General features: G+C 36.9%; 1 long non-coding RNA gene across 1 annotated transcript; it reads right to left on the minus strand.

The window, feature by feature from the left end:
* Nucleotides 1–1602: 1602 nt before the first annotated feature.
* LOC134739554 (uncharacterized) lies at nt 1603–14218 on the minus strand. The gene is made up of 3 exons (XR_010126326.1): nt 14098–14218; nt 3316–3634; nt 1603–1747 (listed from the first exon to the last, which is right to left on the minus strand). It is a non-coding gene; the product is annotated as an uncharacterized LOC134739554 (long non-coding RNA).
* Between the last annotated feature and the right edge of the window lie 2996 nt (nt 14219–17214).

The following is a 17214-nucleotide window of genomic DNA, read 5'->3' on the forward strand; positions in this document are numbered from 1 at the left end:
CTCTCAAAATGTCTACATTTTGAATAAAACAAATTTTCATAGGCGACAATTAGAGAAGTCAGCAAAAGAAAAAAGTGAAATGTCTAAGGGAAACTATGAAAATAAAATTTCATTTTCAACACAACTCCTTTTAAGTGTCTCCATGTTTGATGTTAGTAACAGCGTTGAGGTCTATTGCTTGCAAATTCTTTAACATTAAAATACTGCACACATCTAATTTTTCATGACATGTACTCTTCTTTGTGCGTACTAGGAAATGTCAGCTGCTGTAACAGGCTAGCTCATTATCAGCTTTTGGAAGACAGCTGCCTTTTAAACATTTTCACACTGCTTGTATTTTTATTTAAACAATAAGCAATAGGGCAAGAAATGAGATATATGCTTATTTATTTTCTTACATACTTTACATTGCTACCTTGATTTTGCTTTCATTCATTCTTCACTATGGTGATATTAACCAGATTACTAAGTGTCTACATGTAAACAGACTCTTAAGTTTTTCCAAGCACTTTGGTATAGTTTAATACATTGTAAGAATAGGAGGGAAGTTATTCCATCATTTTTAAAGATGGTAAATCAGAAGCTATAAAACATTGGCTGTTTTGTCTAAATTGATGTAGCTGAGAACAGAAAATCTAAAGATTCAGATTTTGAGACCCCAAACACCTTGAAATTTCTAATAGTTTATGCTATTAATATAACATCTTCTTCCTTCTCCTCTTTTTCCCTTTAAAATTCTATATTTTTAACAATTTGATTGTATAAGAGTTTATTTCCATTAGAGAAAAATCTGTTTGTTCCCTCCAAATTTTTACATTGAAACCTAATCCCCAATAAAACAGTATCAACAGCTGGAGATTTTGGAAGGTGAATGAGATTAGCATTCTTATAAAAGAGGCCCCAGAGAGCTCCTCTGTCCTTTTCACCATGTGAAGACACAGAGAAAAGGCACCATTTTTGAAGCAAAGAGCGGCCCTCCCCAGACACTGAATCTACCGGTGCCTTGATCTTGGACTTCCCAGCCTCCAGAACTGAAGAAATGCAATTCTTCTGTTTAGAAATTACCCAGTCTAAGGTATTTCATTACAGCAGCCTAAATGGTCTGCTCCAATTACAAATAAGAAATGGAACTAACATACTATAATTAGTGTATAGACTTAAATAAAATAGACTAGCAATGAAGGAATAGAGGCATAAATATTAACAATTAGGCCATTTTTTTTCACACAGCTGAACTGAAGTGTCTGAGGTTTGTGATAGTACTATAGGAAGTATAATACCTGCTTAATTTATTTTCTTATTTTATGTAGCAGTGACCAGTTAGGAAAAGATGACAAGACTCACAGTTTTTCAAGCTCATATACTGAGACAACAACATCCAAATAGGCTTTGAAATATTATATTTTGGTATTATTACTAATATTACTTATAAATCACAGCTATAGGAAACATTTTAAAAATTGGGAAATAGTATTAACTTTAGGGGTAACACATCATAATAAAATTCTCAAATACTATGATTCTGAATGTTCTGAATGCTAAGACGTATTTGCACAGCCTTCGCATCGTGCACAAAGAGACCAAGGGGCATTCTTCCTTCGTGGAGCACAGACCAATCCAGAAACTATTTTCCTTCTTCCTTTCCTTTTAGCAGGGAGATTTGCATATTTGTGCATCCTCCTGCAGTGAATCAAACATGGAGCACCTAGTGAGCATCCTGGTAAGGCTATGCTGATGAGAAGATTACCTGCAAGAAAAATGCTTTTGAGATGTGGTTTTAAGTAAGCACATGGTTATCTGTTTTAACTCCCAAGAAATATTTGCTTTTTTTTTTCCTTCTTAATGCCGAAAGGGCTCAAGCCACATCTGTATGATTGTATTTCTGAACAAGGTGTGCTTGTTCTACCAAGGATATACCAATAATTCAAGGTAATCAGCAGAGTACATTACAGGAAGAAATCTGAACCAACAAGCTGTACAAACAGAATAGCAATCAGAAGATTTAATGCATTTCTGATGTACATTTAAGGCCCTGACACTGGGCCACAGATGTACATGTGTTGTGCTTTATATTGCTGAGATATGGCCTGTGAGTGCCTATTATAGCATATCATCATCCACACTGGAGGGGTTGGGGAGGGAAAAATTCCATCACACATTACTCCTGCGGATGTATTAGAGAAACAAATTGTACTCGGAATTGAAAAGTCACAGGCTTATTCTGTCTTAATAAATTCCTGCCAAAAGGCTAAGTGTAAGACTAGAAATACTTCCCAAATGTGGTTACTGTATTATCATCTTTGACATCTCAAGAGCTGTTCCAAGCATCATCAGATATCAGTTCAGGGTTCTCACAATAAAATCTTTTTCTTTTTTTTCCAACCAGTCCTTGATTTCATGTAGTCATTTTGAGTCGCCTTTGCTTGAGATATAAACATCTCTTTGGCTAAAATAAAAGTGTTATTTTTTATTTATTTATTTTTTTTTTGACTTTTTTTTTCTTTTATTATTATTATTATTGTTATCATTATTATACTTTAGGTTTTATGGTACATGTGCGCAATGTGCAGGTAAGTTACATATGTATACATGTGCCATGCTGGTAAAAGTGTTATTTTAAATAAGATGTTTGTCACTGAGCCATTCCCATTGGTTAATAGAGATAGCTATTCAAAATTTGAGGTGCTAATCCTTAACTAAAGTTTTCTATCAAAATTTTGAGGGTTTTTGTGATCCTTCAAAATAGATTTAAAACAGAAAAGTAAAAGAGCACACTCTAATCTTTTTGAAGGCAGATTCTGGGTTCTAATTATATTTATGGCTACTGTGTGATGTTTGATCAATATCTGTCAAATAAATAAATAAAAGATTATATAATTAAATGCAATGATGACACATTAAAATATCCTAATGATATTAGCCTAGTTAGCATTTTATAAACCAAGATACCTAATATCTGTTTTGTCAAACTAGGTTTACAGCTTAAACTGTTTGTTTTATCTTATTAGCCTACTAAGACTTCATCTCTTAAGAGTAGATTTTTTAATCTTGTTATTTCAGCATGATATATATTAAGATTTGTCTTTATTCTAAAATGAAAAATAAAATGACTCTCCAACACCCAAAGAGAAAAATGGTTCTCCAATCTATAGGTTTCTAGCTTGTTGTAGAATCGTATATTGTAGGGTATCCATTACCGTGTGAAAATTACCGCAAAATGTAGAGGCCCTGAAACAACAAATATTTCTTATCACACAGTTTCTGTGTGTCTAGAAACTGCTATAGCTTATTTGGGTTTCCTGCTCAGAGCCTTACATGAAGTTGTAGTCAAGCCATCATTTGGGACTGCAGGCTTCTCCGGGCCCTACTGGGACTGATCATCCACATCCACCCCTACCACTGGCTGTCTGCGTGTTCTCACAGTGTGCAACAGCTGAGCCAAGACACAGCTCCGGAGACGACTTAAGATGGAAACCATAGTCTTTTCTGATTTGGGGAGGGACATCCCATCACTTCTGTCACGTCTGTTCCTAAGAAGAGACTCAGTAAGATGATCACACATTTAAATGGACGTGATGACGCCAGAGGATGAAGACACGAGGTGGAGATCACTGGGAGCCGTTGGAGGGGACATCTGCCATAAAGAGGGTCAAGAATAAATGCCATTTGCAAGAAACAAATTGCATTATAAGATGTTTTCTAATATTTCAAGACATGTTGAATAGTGAAATTAATTAGCCACACGTGGTGGTGCATGCCTGTAATCCCAGCTACTCGGGAAGGCTGAGGCAGGAGAGTCACTTGAACCCGGGAGGTGGAAGTTGAGGTGAGCCGAGATCGCACCACTGCACTCCAGCCTGGGCAACAAGAGCAAAACTCTGTCTCAAAAAAAATAAATAAATAAAATGAAAAGAAAAGCAAAAGGAAAAGAAAGAAAGAAAAAAAAAGAAAACTAGAATCGCAAAATTAAGAAGACTCTCAAGAACAAGATCTCTCCCCACCCCAATTACCTTCTGTGACTAGCAGACAGATCTATGACATCAGTGGATTTTAATAAGAAAGAAAGGGGTGAAAGTTTAGCTGAAAGAATTTGTTTTTGAGCAATGACATATTTCAAGTACTATGTCAAATGTCTTTTAGGTATTTCTTTAGTGAATCCTCCTGTAAACCTTTCTAGGTCAGTTCTGTTACCAGATGAATTATCAGGACTGAGACTAAATGTGCTTATGTGCAGAGTCGTTAGCTAGGACCTGAACTCACACCCAGCTCACTGGAAAACCTATGCTTTCTCTCCTACCTTAACATTCCATTGCTGACCTCTCTGGTGGCTGAAGAGCTGATTTCTTAGCACACCTTTCCAGTTGACACTTTCCGGTCCTAGCAAGGCAGATCGTGTTTCTAAGCTTCTGTTTCTTGAACTACGGAGTTGTGATTTCTAGTCCAGAGCCTCTTTGTTTCAGGATAGCCACAACTTTAAACAAGTGGCTGACTTATGGCCTCCCAACTGTTTGATGGTCAAAGCTGGAAATGTGATACAGTAGCCATCAAAATAGAAACAATTCTTGGCCTAATAGATTCTAATGAGTACATTGCAAGCAGAAAGCTCAGAAAGGGTCATTTGGGCTTAGCAAAAAAAGAAAATGAAGGCTTAAACAGAATCAAATATATAAGAATCCTGTTTCTGAAAATTTTTTTTTTTTTTTGCTTACCCATTATGGAAAGATCTTATTCTATATTCATAATGATTCGTCTCTGGTGCCAAAGAAAATATTAGGGAAAATTATCACTTAATACATGAATGACTCGACAAATGACTATATGATAGAGAAAAAAAGTGTTTTGGAGTTTGGAGATAAAGCTATTTATCACTACAGTAATGTAAATAAAATTTTTTACAACTAACAATAAAGAACTCTCAAAGTGGAAAGTGAAATAAATGAAACATTTGGTTATTTTTGAGAGGAAACATGAATCAAGCAAGTGTGAAGAATATTTGTTAGTGGCAAACACTCCCACATGGAGAAAGCATGTGCAATATAGTAATCACTATGAAATTTATTTTAAAATACCACCAAAGGCAAAGAAACAGCTTTTCTTTAAAGCTAAATGTTCAAGGGCAGCTGTGATATTCTCTGACTGACAACAACACAATTGCTGTCTCTACAAGAGCACTCAGCCACATCTCCAGGATTAAACTAGGACAAGTTATGACAAAGGAATCATTAAGGTCCATATTGATCTTCTCACATCAGCCTGAAATAGAACATCCTGTTACGTTACAGGCCCATCAGAAGCAAACCCGTTCTTGTCACAGCCTCTGTCACTTCAAGGAGTTTCTAACACAAGTGCCGAGAGTGACCTCCCTCTTTCTACCTTAACGCAAAGGTAGAATTTGATTTGAGCTTCCTGGACAAAAAGGATTCGGGGAGGCACTCTAAAATTAAGACTTGCTTTGCTCCTGTGCCCGCCCCCTTTTGAAGTGCTTGTTCTCAGGGAGTGATCTGGCCTCAGAGCAGCCTGGCATTGGCTTTGGTAAGTCCCTGCCTTCATTTCTTTAGATTTAGTAGCTGTACTATGATCTGAAAGATTACCGAATCTTATAATGTAATCAGAATTCTAGTATGTCCTATAGACTCCTTTCAAAGTCAGGAAATGGTCAGTACTTACCAGAGAGAGTTTTCTCAGTGAAATCATAATATCCTGTGAAATATTTTAAATATGGGATGTCCATGGGGAAAAAGTAAAATCTTCTCCTTGATTTTTTTATATAAGTGGAGAATTTATTATCTCAAAGTTCCTCAGAGGTAGAAAAACACAGATGTAAAGAATTACTAATGATCATTCTCATTACTGTAGTGTTCATAATAAACACAACCTTCTTTCAACTCTATGAAAGAAACAGTGCTAAACATTATTATTCCTCACTCCTAGTGTGTCTCCTCTCATATAAAGATGACACAAAAGTAATTAGGAATTAATTGAAACTACTGGAAGCTAAAGTTGATCTTCCGGATATAAGAAGTTTACAACATACCTGAGGCTTCTTTTTCTCTGTGTTTCATATAAATTTCAGTTAGTATTCCTGGTGGAGTAAATGTTTTTAGTGGCTTTGATGGGAAAAGAATGTTCTCCCAAATCAGGGAATATAAAATATTACACAACTGAAACAGGTTTATTAAGTTGCTCATCCCAGAGTAATCATCATGAGAAGAGAACAGAAAGACCAAAGAGCAATCATCTGTGATATTTTGCACTTTAAAAATTCATGTTGAAAAAGTCATATTGGGAGGAACACATGGTGTTCACTAGAGAAATGAGGAATACTTTCTTATCTAAGCTGTTCTTGATAAACATATAGAGAAACTAAAATCTGCATGTAATAATTGTAACCACTAATATTTCTTGGGTACTCATGATGCACTTTTATAGTGTTCTCCATGCATTCATGCATTTAAATCCCAGTGGTACTACTCTATACGCAGATAGAGACATGGCCTACTGTTAGATAAAAACTGGTTGTTATCAGTCAGGGTAGACCAGGTATGTTTCAATAACAAGCCCACCACCCCAGTGGCTTACAGAACTAAAAGTTTTGCTATTGTGGCATGGATCTGGTGGTTCACATAAACAGATCTCTTCCAAGGGGTGACTCAGGGACTCAGGCTATCAACAAACGGGAACTTCACATGTTGGAGTCCTTTGCTTCCAGACTAGAGGACTGGGACAGAGGATATGGAGGATAAAGAATGGATAAGGCACAGCCACTTTTAGATGTATTGACCTAGATGTGACCCCTCACTTCCACTCAAGACCCATGGACAATAAATTACTGATATGACCTCATTTATTTATTTATTTAGAGACAGAGTCTCGCTCTTTTGCCCAGTCTGTAGTGTGGTGGTGAGATCCTGGTTCGCTGCAGCTCTGCCACCTGGTTCAAGCAATTCTCCTGCTTCAGCCTCCCAAGTAGCTGGGATTACAGGCGCCTGCCACCACGCCTGGCTAATTTTTGGATTTTTAATAGAGATGGGGTTTCACTATGTTGGCCAGGCTGGTCTTGAACTCTCGACCTCAAGTGATCCACCCACCTCGTCCTCCCAAAGTGCTGGGATTACAGGCATGAGCCACTGTGCCCAGCCGATATGACCTCATTTAGATACTTACAGGCAGAACAATGGAATCTAAAAAATTATGTTATTATGAGCACTTCAGGGAGATGAATACAGGTTGCTCAACTCTACCACCTGTTTCTGTCATGAGGCCTTGATATCTGAACTCTTGGCCTGAATAAAATATCCCTGAGAGAGGCAGAGGACTGAACTCTAAAGGGCTCCCTGGCTCCAGCATTGACAGAACCTCTGGTGGGCGGGGGGTGGAATAAGAACAATGAGAGGACCCTTTGTACTCTGCTCAGCAAAGGGCTATTGGGGGAAGAGGTTACTGTTTACTGCCATGAAGAATATTATAAACAGCTAATGGGGCCGTACCTATGGTCTGTGCATATTGGTAATTATGCAGAAATATTCTGAACTGGGGCTTCAACTCACCATTGCAAGATTTTTCCACACATAAGTGGATGTAGTCATTGAAGGGTTCCTAACAGGAAGCAAACTCCTGAGAAAGCTATTAGCAGTTTAGTATTTGCAATTCATGTGACACTACTTGCCTTAAGGGATATCATCCACAGAGTCCTGTTTGGTTTAAAATGTAACTCTCACAGTGGAGTAGGTTGAGCATTCAGATCTCAGCTGGGTTTCTCTTGAATTTATTAACTTACAAATGGAAATACACTTAAAATAGTTTACTATCTTTCAGTAACGGCTTCTTAACTTCCCCATTTCCAGAAGTGGTTCCGCTCTCCCTAGGCTTGTAATCTTGTAGTACCTCTGACTTCTCTTGCCCTTGGCACTCAAAATGTCATCTGTTTACCAAATCCTGCAGCTAGTTTCTTCACAACAGTGCTTTGAATCCTGACTTTCTCTTTATTTCCACATTTTGACTACAGGTTCTAACTACTGGGTAATTTTATTGCTCTCTCTACTGCTAACTAAAAATAATATATTCCACATACTTCTAAGAATCAGCATCTGCAAGCAGCTTGGTCCCTCTGTTACTTTTCCTCTCAAAGTTTACAGTGATCTGGGGTCAGACAGGGGAAGACTTGGAATAAGAGCACTGACCCTCTCAACATAACCAGAGCTTTACACAGGCTGAATTTCAGGAACCACACAAACAGCACAAGATAGACTAGGAGATCCAGAAAACTCCTTAAAAATATGGGGAAACATTGGCTCTCCTGGTGAACTTCTGGCTATGTGAGAGTGCCTATAGTTACCTATGTAATTTCACTTACTTAAGTCACCTAGATCTGTTGTCTTGTTCTCATAATTAACGTCAACCCCTCACTAAAGCTCAGAGATCATTTGCCCCAGGATTCTGACTGTTTTTGCTTTTATTAGTACTTTTGTCTTTTTTCTAAGATAAAAGAAAGAGACAATATTTAGTGAATGGATGCATAACAGATATTTAACAGGATGTCAATGGTAGTTTGACTACTAGTTCCACTGTCGTCCAGTTATGCTGCCTTTCATTTCTAGCATAAAATAGTACAGCTTAGTCACTATAAATGGGAAGCAATATGACAGAATTCTTCAGATACACAGCAACACATACCAGGCGGTGCAAACGGCTCCCACCCATAAAAAATAAAACAAAAAACACATACCATAGATGATTTGGATTTTACTAAAAGTGGCAACATTAACACATACACCTCGCAGGATAAGCATCGCTTCTGTTTCTGCAATAGATACTAAGGCAGAAAATATTTCATGGTCAATGACTGGTCACAGGGCAGTTGAGTCTACAAGTTGTCAACACAATCACAGGAGGAGAGGAATGAAAAGCAAATTGATCGTTAAGTACTCTGATAAGCCTCCTTAACACGATTCTCAAAACTCGCAGCCCTTCTGCCCACAAACGTACAAGTTTAAAATCGCACGATTACAGAGTACACCTGCAAACCCCATTGTGCTGCTTGATCTGTGTATTTTACTGTAGGTCAAGGCAGTTAATCACTGAGGGCCTCGGGGTAACCAGAGAGAAGCTTATTTATGGGCAAATCAAGAAAACGAAATACTGAACCGTGCCTGATTAGCTGCACTAATATGCTACTTGTGGCTAATTTCTGAGCTGCTTAACCCACAGGTGTTTGCCCTCACCCATAAATCATGCCGTCCACCTCCTCTTTGCACTCTCGGTCCTACCATGCATATAGATAGCCTGTTTAAATGACAGGCAGGAAATAATGGATGGTGCACTAAATCACGCCAGTGCTTAGTCAACTGGCTCTCCTCTGAAACAAGTCGTGCAACCTTCCCAGTGCCCAGCTCATTTCAGATGTTATTGTAACCCAAGCCTTATGTGCCACTGAATGCAACCTTTCAAAGGTACAAAGCGTACATTTCCCCATTTTTATTTGTTTTACTTGTAGAGCACACCCTTTGCATAAGAAAGCACCATTAAAATTTCCACTCCAGCCAGCGGTGCAATGAAGCAGAACAGAATCCCAATGACTCCGATGGTGAAAGGAAACTCTCCCAGGGGCTTGAGCAACCGTGGCCGTCCATTTACTGTTAATTTATTTTCTTTAATTAAAGATGTTAATTAAATGGATCACAAACCAAACAATCTAAACGCTAAATATTATGGGCAGGAAATGCTTGGTTTGCATACAATTTGACTTTCTAGAGTAGTTCTTCATTTTAAATCAACTTACAGGTCAATATGAAAGCCAGTAGCTATGAAAATACATATTTTACATATATTTACAATGTCTCTCTGTGCTTGGAACAGAAGAAAATGTGGGACTTGGCAGGAAGTTTTTTTCAAGCCCTGGTTAATAAAACCCATAGGAGAAACTATTAATACGTAAGTGCTGAATGAAATCATATAAATAGACATATGACAAAATAGTAATGACAAACAAGAGACATGGTATCATTATATTAGGACAAGTAAAGTCATAGGCTTGATGCTATGGGAGCACTGTACAAGGGCTCCTCAGCTAAGGAGAGAGAAAACTGTTTGAAATTTTCAATTACTTCTAGGAATTTTACATGTCTCACTCTTAGACTACATGATAAAAATACATTTATCTGTTATTTTGACACTTTCTAATTGAATTTAAATAGCCAACTATAATGGCAAGATTTCGGTCATAAAGGATTCTTATTCCAGGGAATTCACTTTGAAACAAGATGGAGTATCGGAAACCAGGGTTACCTTCTGGCTGAAACACTGAAAAACTGATGAACTATATAATGTATTGGATCTCGAGATGCTGAACACCTGGCAGTGAAGATCCCTGGTGAGTTCTGTGATTGTTCTACGTTAGTACCTTGAGAGAGTTCAAGCCAGCAGGCAGGGACAGGGAGACTGGATGGAGCCCAGTTTGCTCTGTGAGTTAAAGAGGTGCAACAGAGGACCCAGGGGGATAATCGTGGTTACAGTTTTGCAGAACAGGGTGGCAATGGGGAGAGAAGTGTATAAAGATAGTCCTCTAGAAAACTGCAGAGGATCCTTTTAGAATGTTCAGCTAAGTCTTGATCAGAACACATAAATGAAGAAACCATCAGAAAGAACAAAAAGTATCAGTGTTGGCCACTCCCCCAAGGCTGAGATAGCATCGGTTTTCACCAGACAGAGTGGAATAACCCATTACCCATGAGCATGGACGGGAACAGTCAGGAAGGTCTCATCTGAGGAGAGGAGAATAGCTTGTCATGAACCAATCACTGCTCCTCTTCCACTTCACAAACTTTAAAAGCAACACCTGAAGGATCCGACTGTTTTCAGGTAACATAACTGTGTCTCATGAAAAAAGATCTGAAATATTTATACAAATATAAAAATATCCAGCAGCCAAAAGATATAATTTACAATGTCAAGAATGCAATAAAATATTACCAGGCATTTTAAAACACAGAAAAATGTGAGCCATTATAAAGAGAAAAAATATTCAATCAAAAGCAAACAAAATTACACAGATGTCAGAATTAGCAGAGAGACTTTTTTTTTCAAATTGTACTGCATATGTTCAGAATGTTCAATAAAGACTTAGAACTTATTTAGGAGACTCAATTGAACTTCAATAAGTGAACACTCTATATATAAAGTAAAAAATTCAGTGAATGAGATTAATTTTAGTGTAGACATTGCAGAAGAAAATATTTGTAAACTTAAAGACATTGCAAAATAAACTATACAAAATAAAAGACAAAGAGCAAAGAGAGTTAGAAAAGAACAGAGCATCAGTGATCTTTGGGAAAACTTAGAATGGATTCATGCACATGCACGTGGACTCCCTGATAATGGAGGGGGCCATAGCAAAAGCTGATTGAAGAAATAATGTCTGAAAACTCTCAAATTTGTTAATACAACAAAGACCTGATCCAAGAAACGCAAAAAATCCCAAACATGAGAAACATAAAACAAACAAACAAACAAAAATACTTGGTCCATCATACTCAAACTACTCAAATCTACCAATAACACACAGATCCTATAAGCAGGCAAAGAAAAAAGACACAGTATGTACAGAGGAACAAAGATAGAAATGACCACAATTTTCTCATTGAAAATAGTTCAAAAGAAAAACTTCCAACATAAAATGTTCAAGCACAATAAAAACAATGTAAAAGGAAAACTTCCAACATAAAATACTAAAACAGAGGTGAAGTAAAGATTTTTCTTACATACGTGGAGATTTTTTATACATGCAATTGATGAGAAACAGATCTGCACTAAAACCAATCTTACATGTTTTTCAGAGAGAAGAAAGATGTTACCTGAAAAATGTGATTATACACAGTGGAATGGAGAGCACTGAAAATGGGAACTACATGAGTAGCTTATTTTCTTATTATTTAAATCTTTTTAAAAGCCAATTAATTGTTTGTATAACAATAATAACAATGTATCATCATATTTATAATATAAAGTAAACTTGAAATATTTGACAACAATATGACAACGTAAAAAATTAAAAAGAGAAAAGAGATCTGAGAGTTGTGCAAATAAAATTTTATTATTTTATAAGCTTTTTACATTTTTTATAACATGGTATAATATCACTCAAACTGGGACTGTGATGAGTTAGAGTAATAAGTCAAAATTAAGATAAAAAGGAATCCTTAAAAATAATTAATTATTTCAAATGAAGCAAGAAAAAAAGAAGAAAAGAGCAAAAAAGAACAGAGGAAAAGATTAGAAAGCGAACAGCAAGATAGTAGATTTAATTTCAAAATGTAATTAAATAAAAATGGTGCAAACATCCAAATTAAGAGGCAGAGACTGTCAGATTTTAAAAATAGAGGCAAACTGTATTTTATCTATAATAAACGCATTTAAATATAAAGACTCAAAATAGATTTTTAAAAAATTAAAAAAGTCATGATAACACTAATGAAAAGAAACTGTAATGACTATACTAATATGAGATAAATATGTATATTAGAGAAAATAATATTAGTCCTCTAAGTTAAGTCACTATCAATTATTAAAGAATCAATTTATCTGCCAGGAGCAGTGGCTCACACCTGTAATCCCAGCCCTTTGAAAGTCTGAGGCGGGTGGATAACGAGGTCAGGAGTTCAGAACCAGCCTTGCCAAGATGGTGAAACCCCGTCTCTACTAAAAATACAAAAATTAGCCGGGTGCGGTGGCAAGCACCTGTAATCCCAGCTACTTGGGAGGCTGAGGCAGGAGAATCGCTTGAACCCAGGAGGCGGAGGTTGCAGTGAGCCGAGATTGCGCCACTGCACTCCAGCCTGTGTGACAGAGTGATACTCTGCCTCAAAAAAAAAAAAAAAAAAGAAAGAAAGAAAGAAAAAGAATCAATTTATCAGAAGGACTTAACATTCTGAAACTAATAACGGCATTTCCAAATATATGAAACAAAAACTGACAGAACCATGGGGAGAAGTCATAAAACCAACAATTGTAGCCCAATACATTAATGCTCCCTCTCAGTGATTGGTGTAACAAGTAGAGAGAAAATCAGTAAGGATACAAAATATTTAAACAATATTAGTCAGCCAACATTAAGTGACATTTCTAGAACATCCTATTCAACAGAAGAATACATTTTGTTCAAGTGCAGAGGAAATATTTACCAAAACAGAGCACATTTTGTGTCATAACAAAAATCTCAATATTCACACAAAGCATTTTCTCTTACTACAGTGGTTCAATTAGAAGTTACTAATAGAAACATCTAGAAAATTCTAAGTATTTGGAAACTAATAACCCACTTCTAAAGAACCTATGTATCAAAGAATAAATTAAAAAATAGGAAATTAGAAAGATTTTTGGTCTAAAGAAAAAAATGAACAAATTCAAACTTCTGGGAGGCAGCTAAAGTGGTACATGGCATGGGGAGTGGTGAGATTATAGTAATAGATGTCTCGATTCGAAAGCAAAAAAAAATCTCTTGTCAATAACTTCAGCTTTCTTGTTAAGGAAGAACAAATATGCAGCAACAAAAGAAAATAATAGAGGACAGAGCAGACAAATATGAAATAAACACCAAAAAAATCATCTCGAAAATCAAGGAAGTCAAATACTTTTTCTTTAAGAAAATCCATATAATTGACATAGACAAAATTTACCAATATCTTGTCTGAGAGGTGTGACATTGGTATAGATTCTTCCTAGAATAATTTTTGTATCTCAACAAATGCCTCAAAACAGGCAACTGAAAACAACTTGCTAATATTATTATCCATCAGGATTTATTATAAAACTATAGTTATCAAGATAGTGTGGTATTGACATCAACATAGACAGATCAATGGTAAAAAATACAGAGCAAAAACAGATCCACACATATGACAACTGAGTTTTCACAGAAGTGCAAAGGTAAACCAACAGAGTAAAGATAATCTTTCAACAAATGGTGCTGGGACAAACGAGTTTTCATGTGCAAGGAAATGAAAACAAAACAAAAAATAAAAATTATACATCAATACCATATGCAAAATTTAATTCATAATGAATCATCAGACATAAATGTTAGCTTAAAACTATGAAACTTACACATGATGCCTTCTTCAGTTTCATAAGTATTATTTCTTAGAGGGCTTTTTACAACAATGCCTTCTCACTTTTTTCTAAGCATAACCCAGCATTCTCCGAAAACACAAGTCTATTATTGCATTTCAACTTATGATTCTGTAATACATCTGAAAGAAGAGCATACTCTCCTTGTGAAAATCTCCATGTGAAAATATCAAACGTGCTTTGGGATCCAACTTGCAATACTTAACACAAAGAATCTCATCTGCCATTGGCACTTAGTGTAATTACCTTCCACTATCTTAAAAATTATATTCCCTGACTTTGCCATTGCTTAAAACATCTGTGGCCATTCTTAAAAGTTATTATAGTTCTCCATCCTTGACACTATTATACAGTCTACTTAAACCACTTGCATAATGTAGTCTAATGACACTCGTGAGGCTCTATAAATATGCTAATTTCTATAAATTTGCTAACCATTGTGTAAAGAAACTTCTCTTGTCCATCTTTGTATTTTTCAAAGCCCCTGCAATTCCTCATATTTGCACTTGTTCATGACTTTCAGTATAAATTTCTTTTCACACTTTTTATTTTCATTCATGATTGTAAAAAGTTTAATTGTATCTATTTTCTTTCCATGATAAAGTCTACTTATAAATCACAATCTCCTTTCCTTCCAAAGAAACTTTAGATCATGAATGGAGGAGTCTACCTTCATATAAGAGATAACATATGACCTTCCTTTGGACCAGATAATGTGTTTTTCTGTTAAATAATATATACTAACTCTGCATGCTCCATGTGCTGATGAAATAGACAACAAAAACAATCAACAAGCCAGCACATGCTTGGGGCCAAAAGAGGATGAACGTGGCCATATTCATAAAACACAGATCATGGACATAGTTACCCAGGAGAGGACATAATTTCCACGGATGTAGAACAGGCTGGAAGAGAAGTCCATGTCCTTGAGATGACATCTGCACACGGAATGAAAGCTAAATTCATCTAGTCAACATAAAGCCATTTTTTTCATTTCATTATTTTGACCTTTATATAATTAATGAATTTGGAGCAATATTGCAAAATCATATACCATTTGATTTATATAGCTCTCATTGCTTAGCTTGGCAGTATGGTGATATATGAAACTTCTACTCACTTGAATACATCCCTGTATTTACTGTACTGTTATATAAAAACAACTAAAACTTCCTCAAACTTCAGGAAGGCACTCCTTTTAATGAATGCACTGCTGATAATTTAATGAATACACATATAAGGTACACCTCAAGTTAAACTACTCAATACACCACAGTATACTGACCTGGGATGAATGTCATTTGAAAGGTTCAAGATGCCATTTCACCCCAACTTGCGCAGGCATCCACTGAATTTTGGTGGTGGCAGTAGTTTCTATGGTCGTGAAAGCCTGTCCTGCACCAGCATTAACCACAATTGCTGGAGCTGCCTTTTGAAGAAAATAATGATGATTGAAACAGAAATGGAGAATAAGATGTCTAATATAGTACATTCAAAATAATGAACTATATTTTTCTTGCAATTTTTAAAGATAATCTTGGTTTATATGAAGAACTGGATAATCAGTTGATCTGCTTCTTAAGGGCTTTTGTTTCTGATTGTCTTCTCCCAATCTGTGGTGGCATTTTTGTTACCAACTTCTAAACACCAAACCCTCAAGATTAAAATGCTATCATCCTCCTAGCAGAAGTTATGCTGCAGTTACCACTGGAGTAACTAGATGAATAGTTTTGGATGAGTAACTAGAAACAAAATATGGAAGACCACATTTTCAGCATGTGCCTTGTCATATCTTGCCTTCTGAGAAACATTCTCTACCAGCTCTCTGTTGTCACTGTCCCAGTCCCGACCAATCACCTCTGTTGTTTACGCTAATTCTGAACAATCATCTCAAAAATACAACTCTCGTTGTATTTCTATCTACTTACAGCTCTCCCATGTCTTCCCATCACCTGAGGGTTCCCCGTGAGTCAGGTGGTCCAGTGTAATTGCAGGGCCCTAAAAAGTGGAAGAGAGAGGCAGGAGAGAGAGGCAGAGCAATACGATGTGAGAAGGACTCAGTTTGCTGTTTCTAGCCTTAGAGATGGAGGAAAGAGCCACGAGGCAAGGGATGCGATGCCCTTTGGACAAAGCCAAGAAACAGATTCTCTTCCAGAGCCTCAGAGGAGAAACCCAGCCCACGTTGATTTTGGTTCATTGAAACCTGTGTCATATTACCCAGCTGAACTGGGGTTTGCTCACCCAACACATGAACGCCAAACATCCACACTGAGGTTTGCAGCAGTAGAAAGGAGGGTATTTATTTTTAGGATACTGGACAAGGAGAAGCAGGCAGCTCATGCTCAGGACCTAACCAACCCCATGCCTTGCAAGCAAGGGTTTGTAAAGTGAGGAGAAATTTTCAAGAAAGTAGAAATTACAGGCAAAATCGCAAATCAATACTTAAGAGGCAAGATTGCAAATCAATACCAAACACTGATTTGGCCTAAAAAGGCAGGATATCTTGAAGCTGAATCTTACAGGTAATAGGTAGATTTAACACTTTCCTGATTTTCAATCGGTTAAGGAAAAGAAGCTTTGCTTCAAAACGTGGGGTCAGCAGAGAAGAAAGTTAGCTCTGGCTCGTGGGTAGGACTTCCTCCAGGCTCCTCAGGAAGAAATTTAGAAGAGAACAGTGGTGAGCATTCAGTCCTCAATCCCCCTTTATCTGAGGTCTCCGTGCCAGCAGATCTTTTTGGTGGAGGTCCATGTAACTCAAGGACGTATGTTAAGCTGTTATCTCTGGTTTCTATTGGGAACCAAACATCTCATGGCTCTACCTTCCTTGGCTGTTGTTTTAGGGGGCCGTTACCTTCTTGCTTATGAAGTCATTCATTTACTCATTTACGTCTCGGGGCCAGCTAGGAGCCTGGAATTTCTGTTGAAGGAATTCAAGATTTCCCTTTATTTTTATGCTTGTGGAAAGGGGGTGCTGACCCCTAAAACAGGTCCCTGCTCCACCTCAGGCAGACTTTGGTAATAGAAAAGTCCAATGCACATGGCTTTGCATTTATTTTTACTGGCAACACTCATTATACTGACGATGGATTTTTC

This window comes from Pongo pygmaeus, chromosome 4 (genome assembly GCF_028885625.2).
Source record: "Pongo pygmaeus isolate AG05252 chromosome 4, NHGRI_mPonPyg2-v2.0_pri, whole genome shotgun sequence".
In the NCBI taxonomy this organism is placed as follows: Eukaryota; Metazoa; Chordata; class Mammalia; order Primates; family Hominidae; genus Pongo; species Pongo pygmaeus.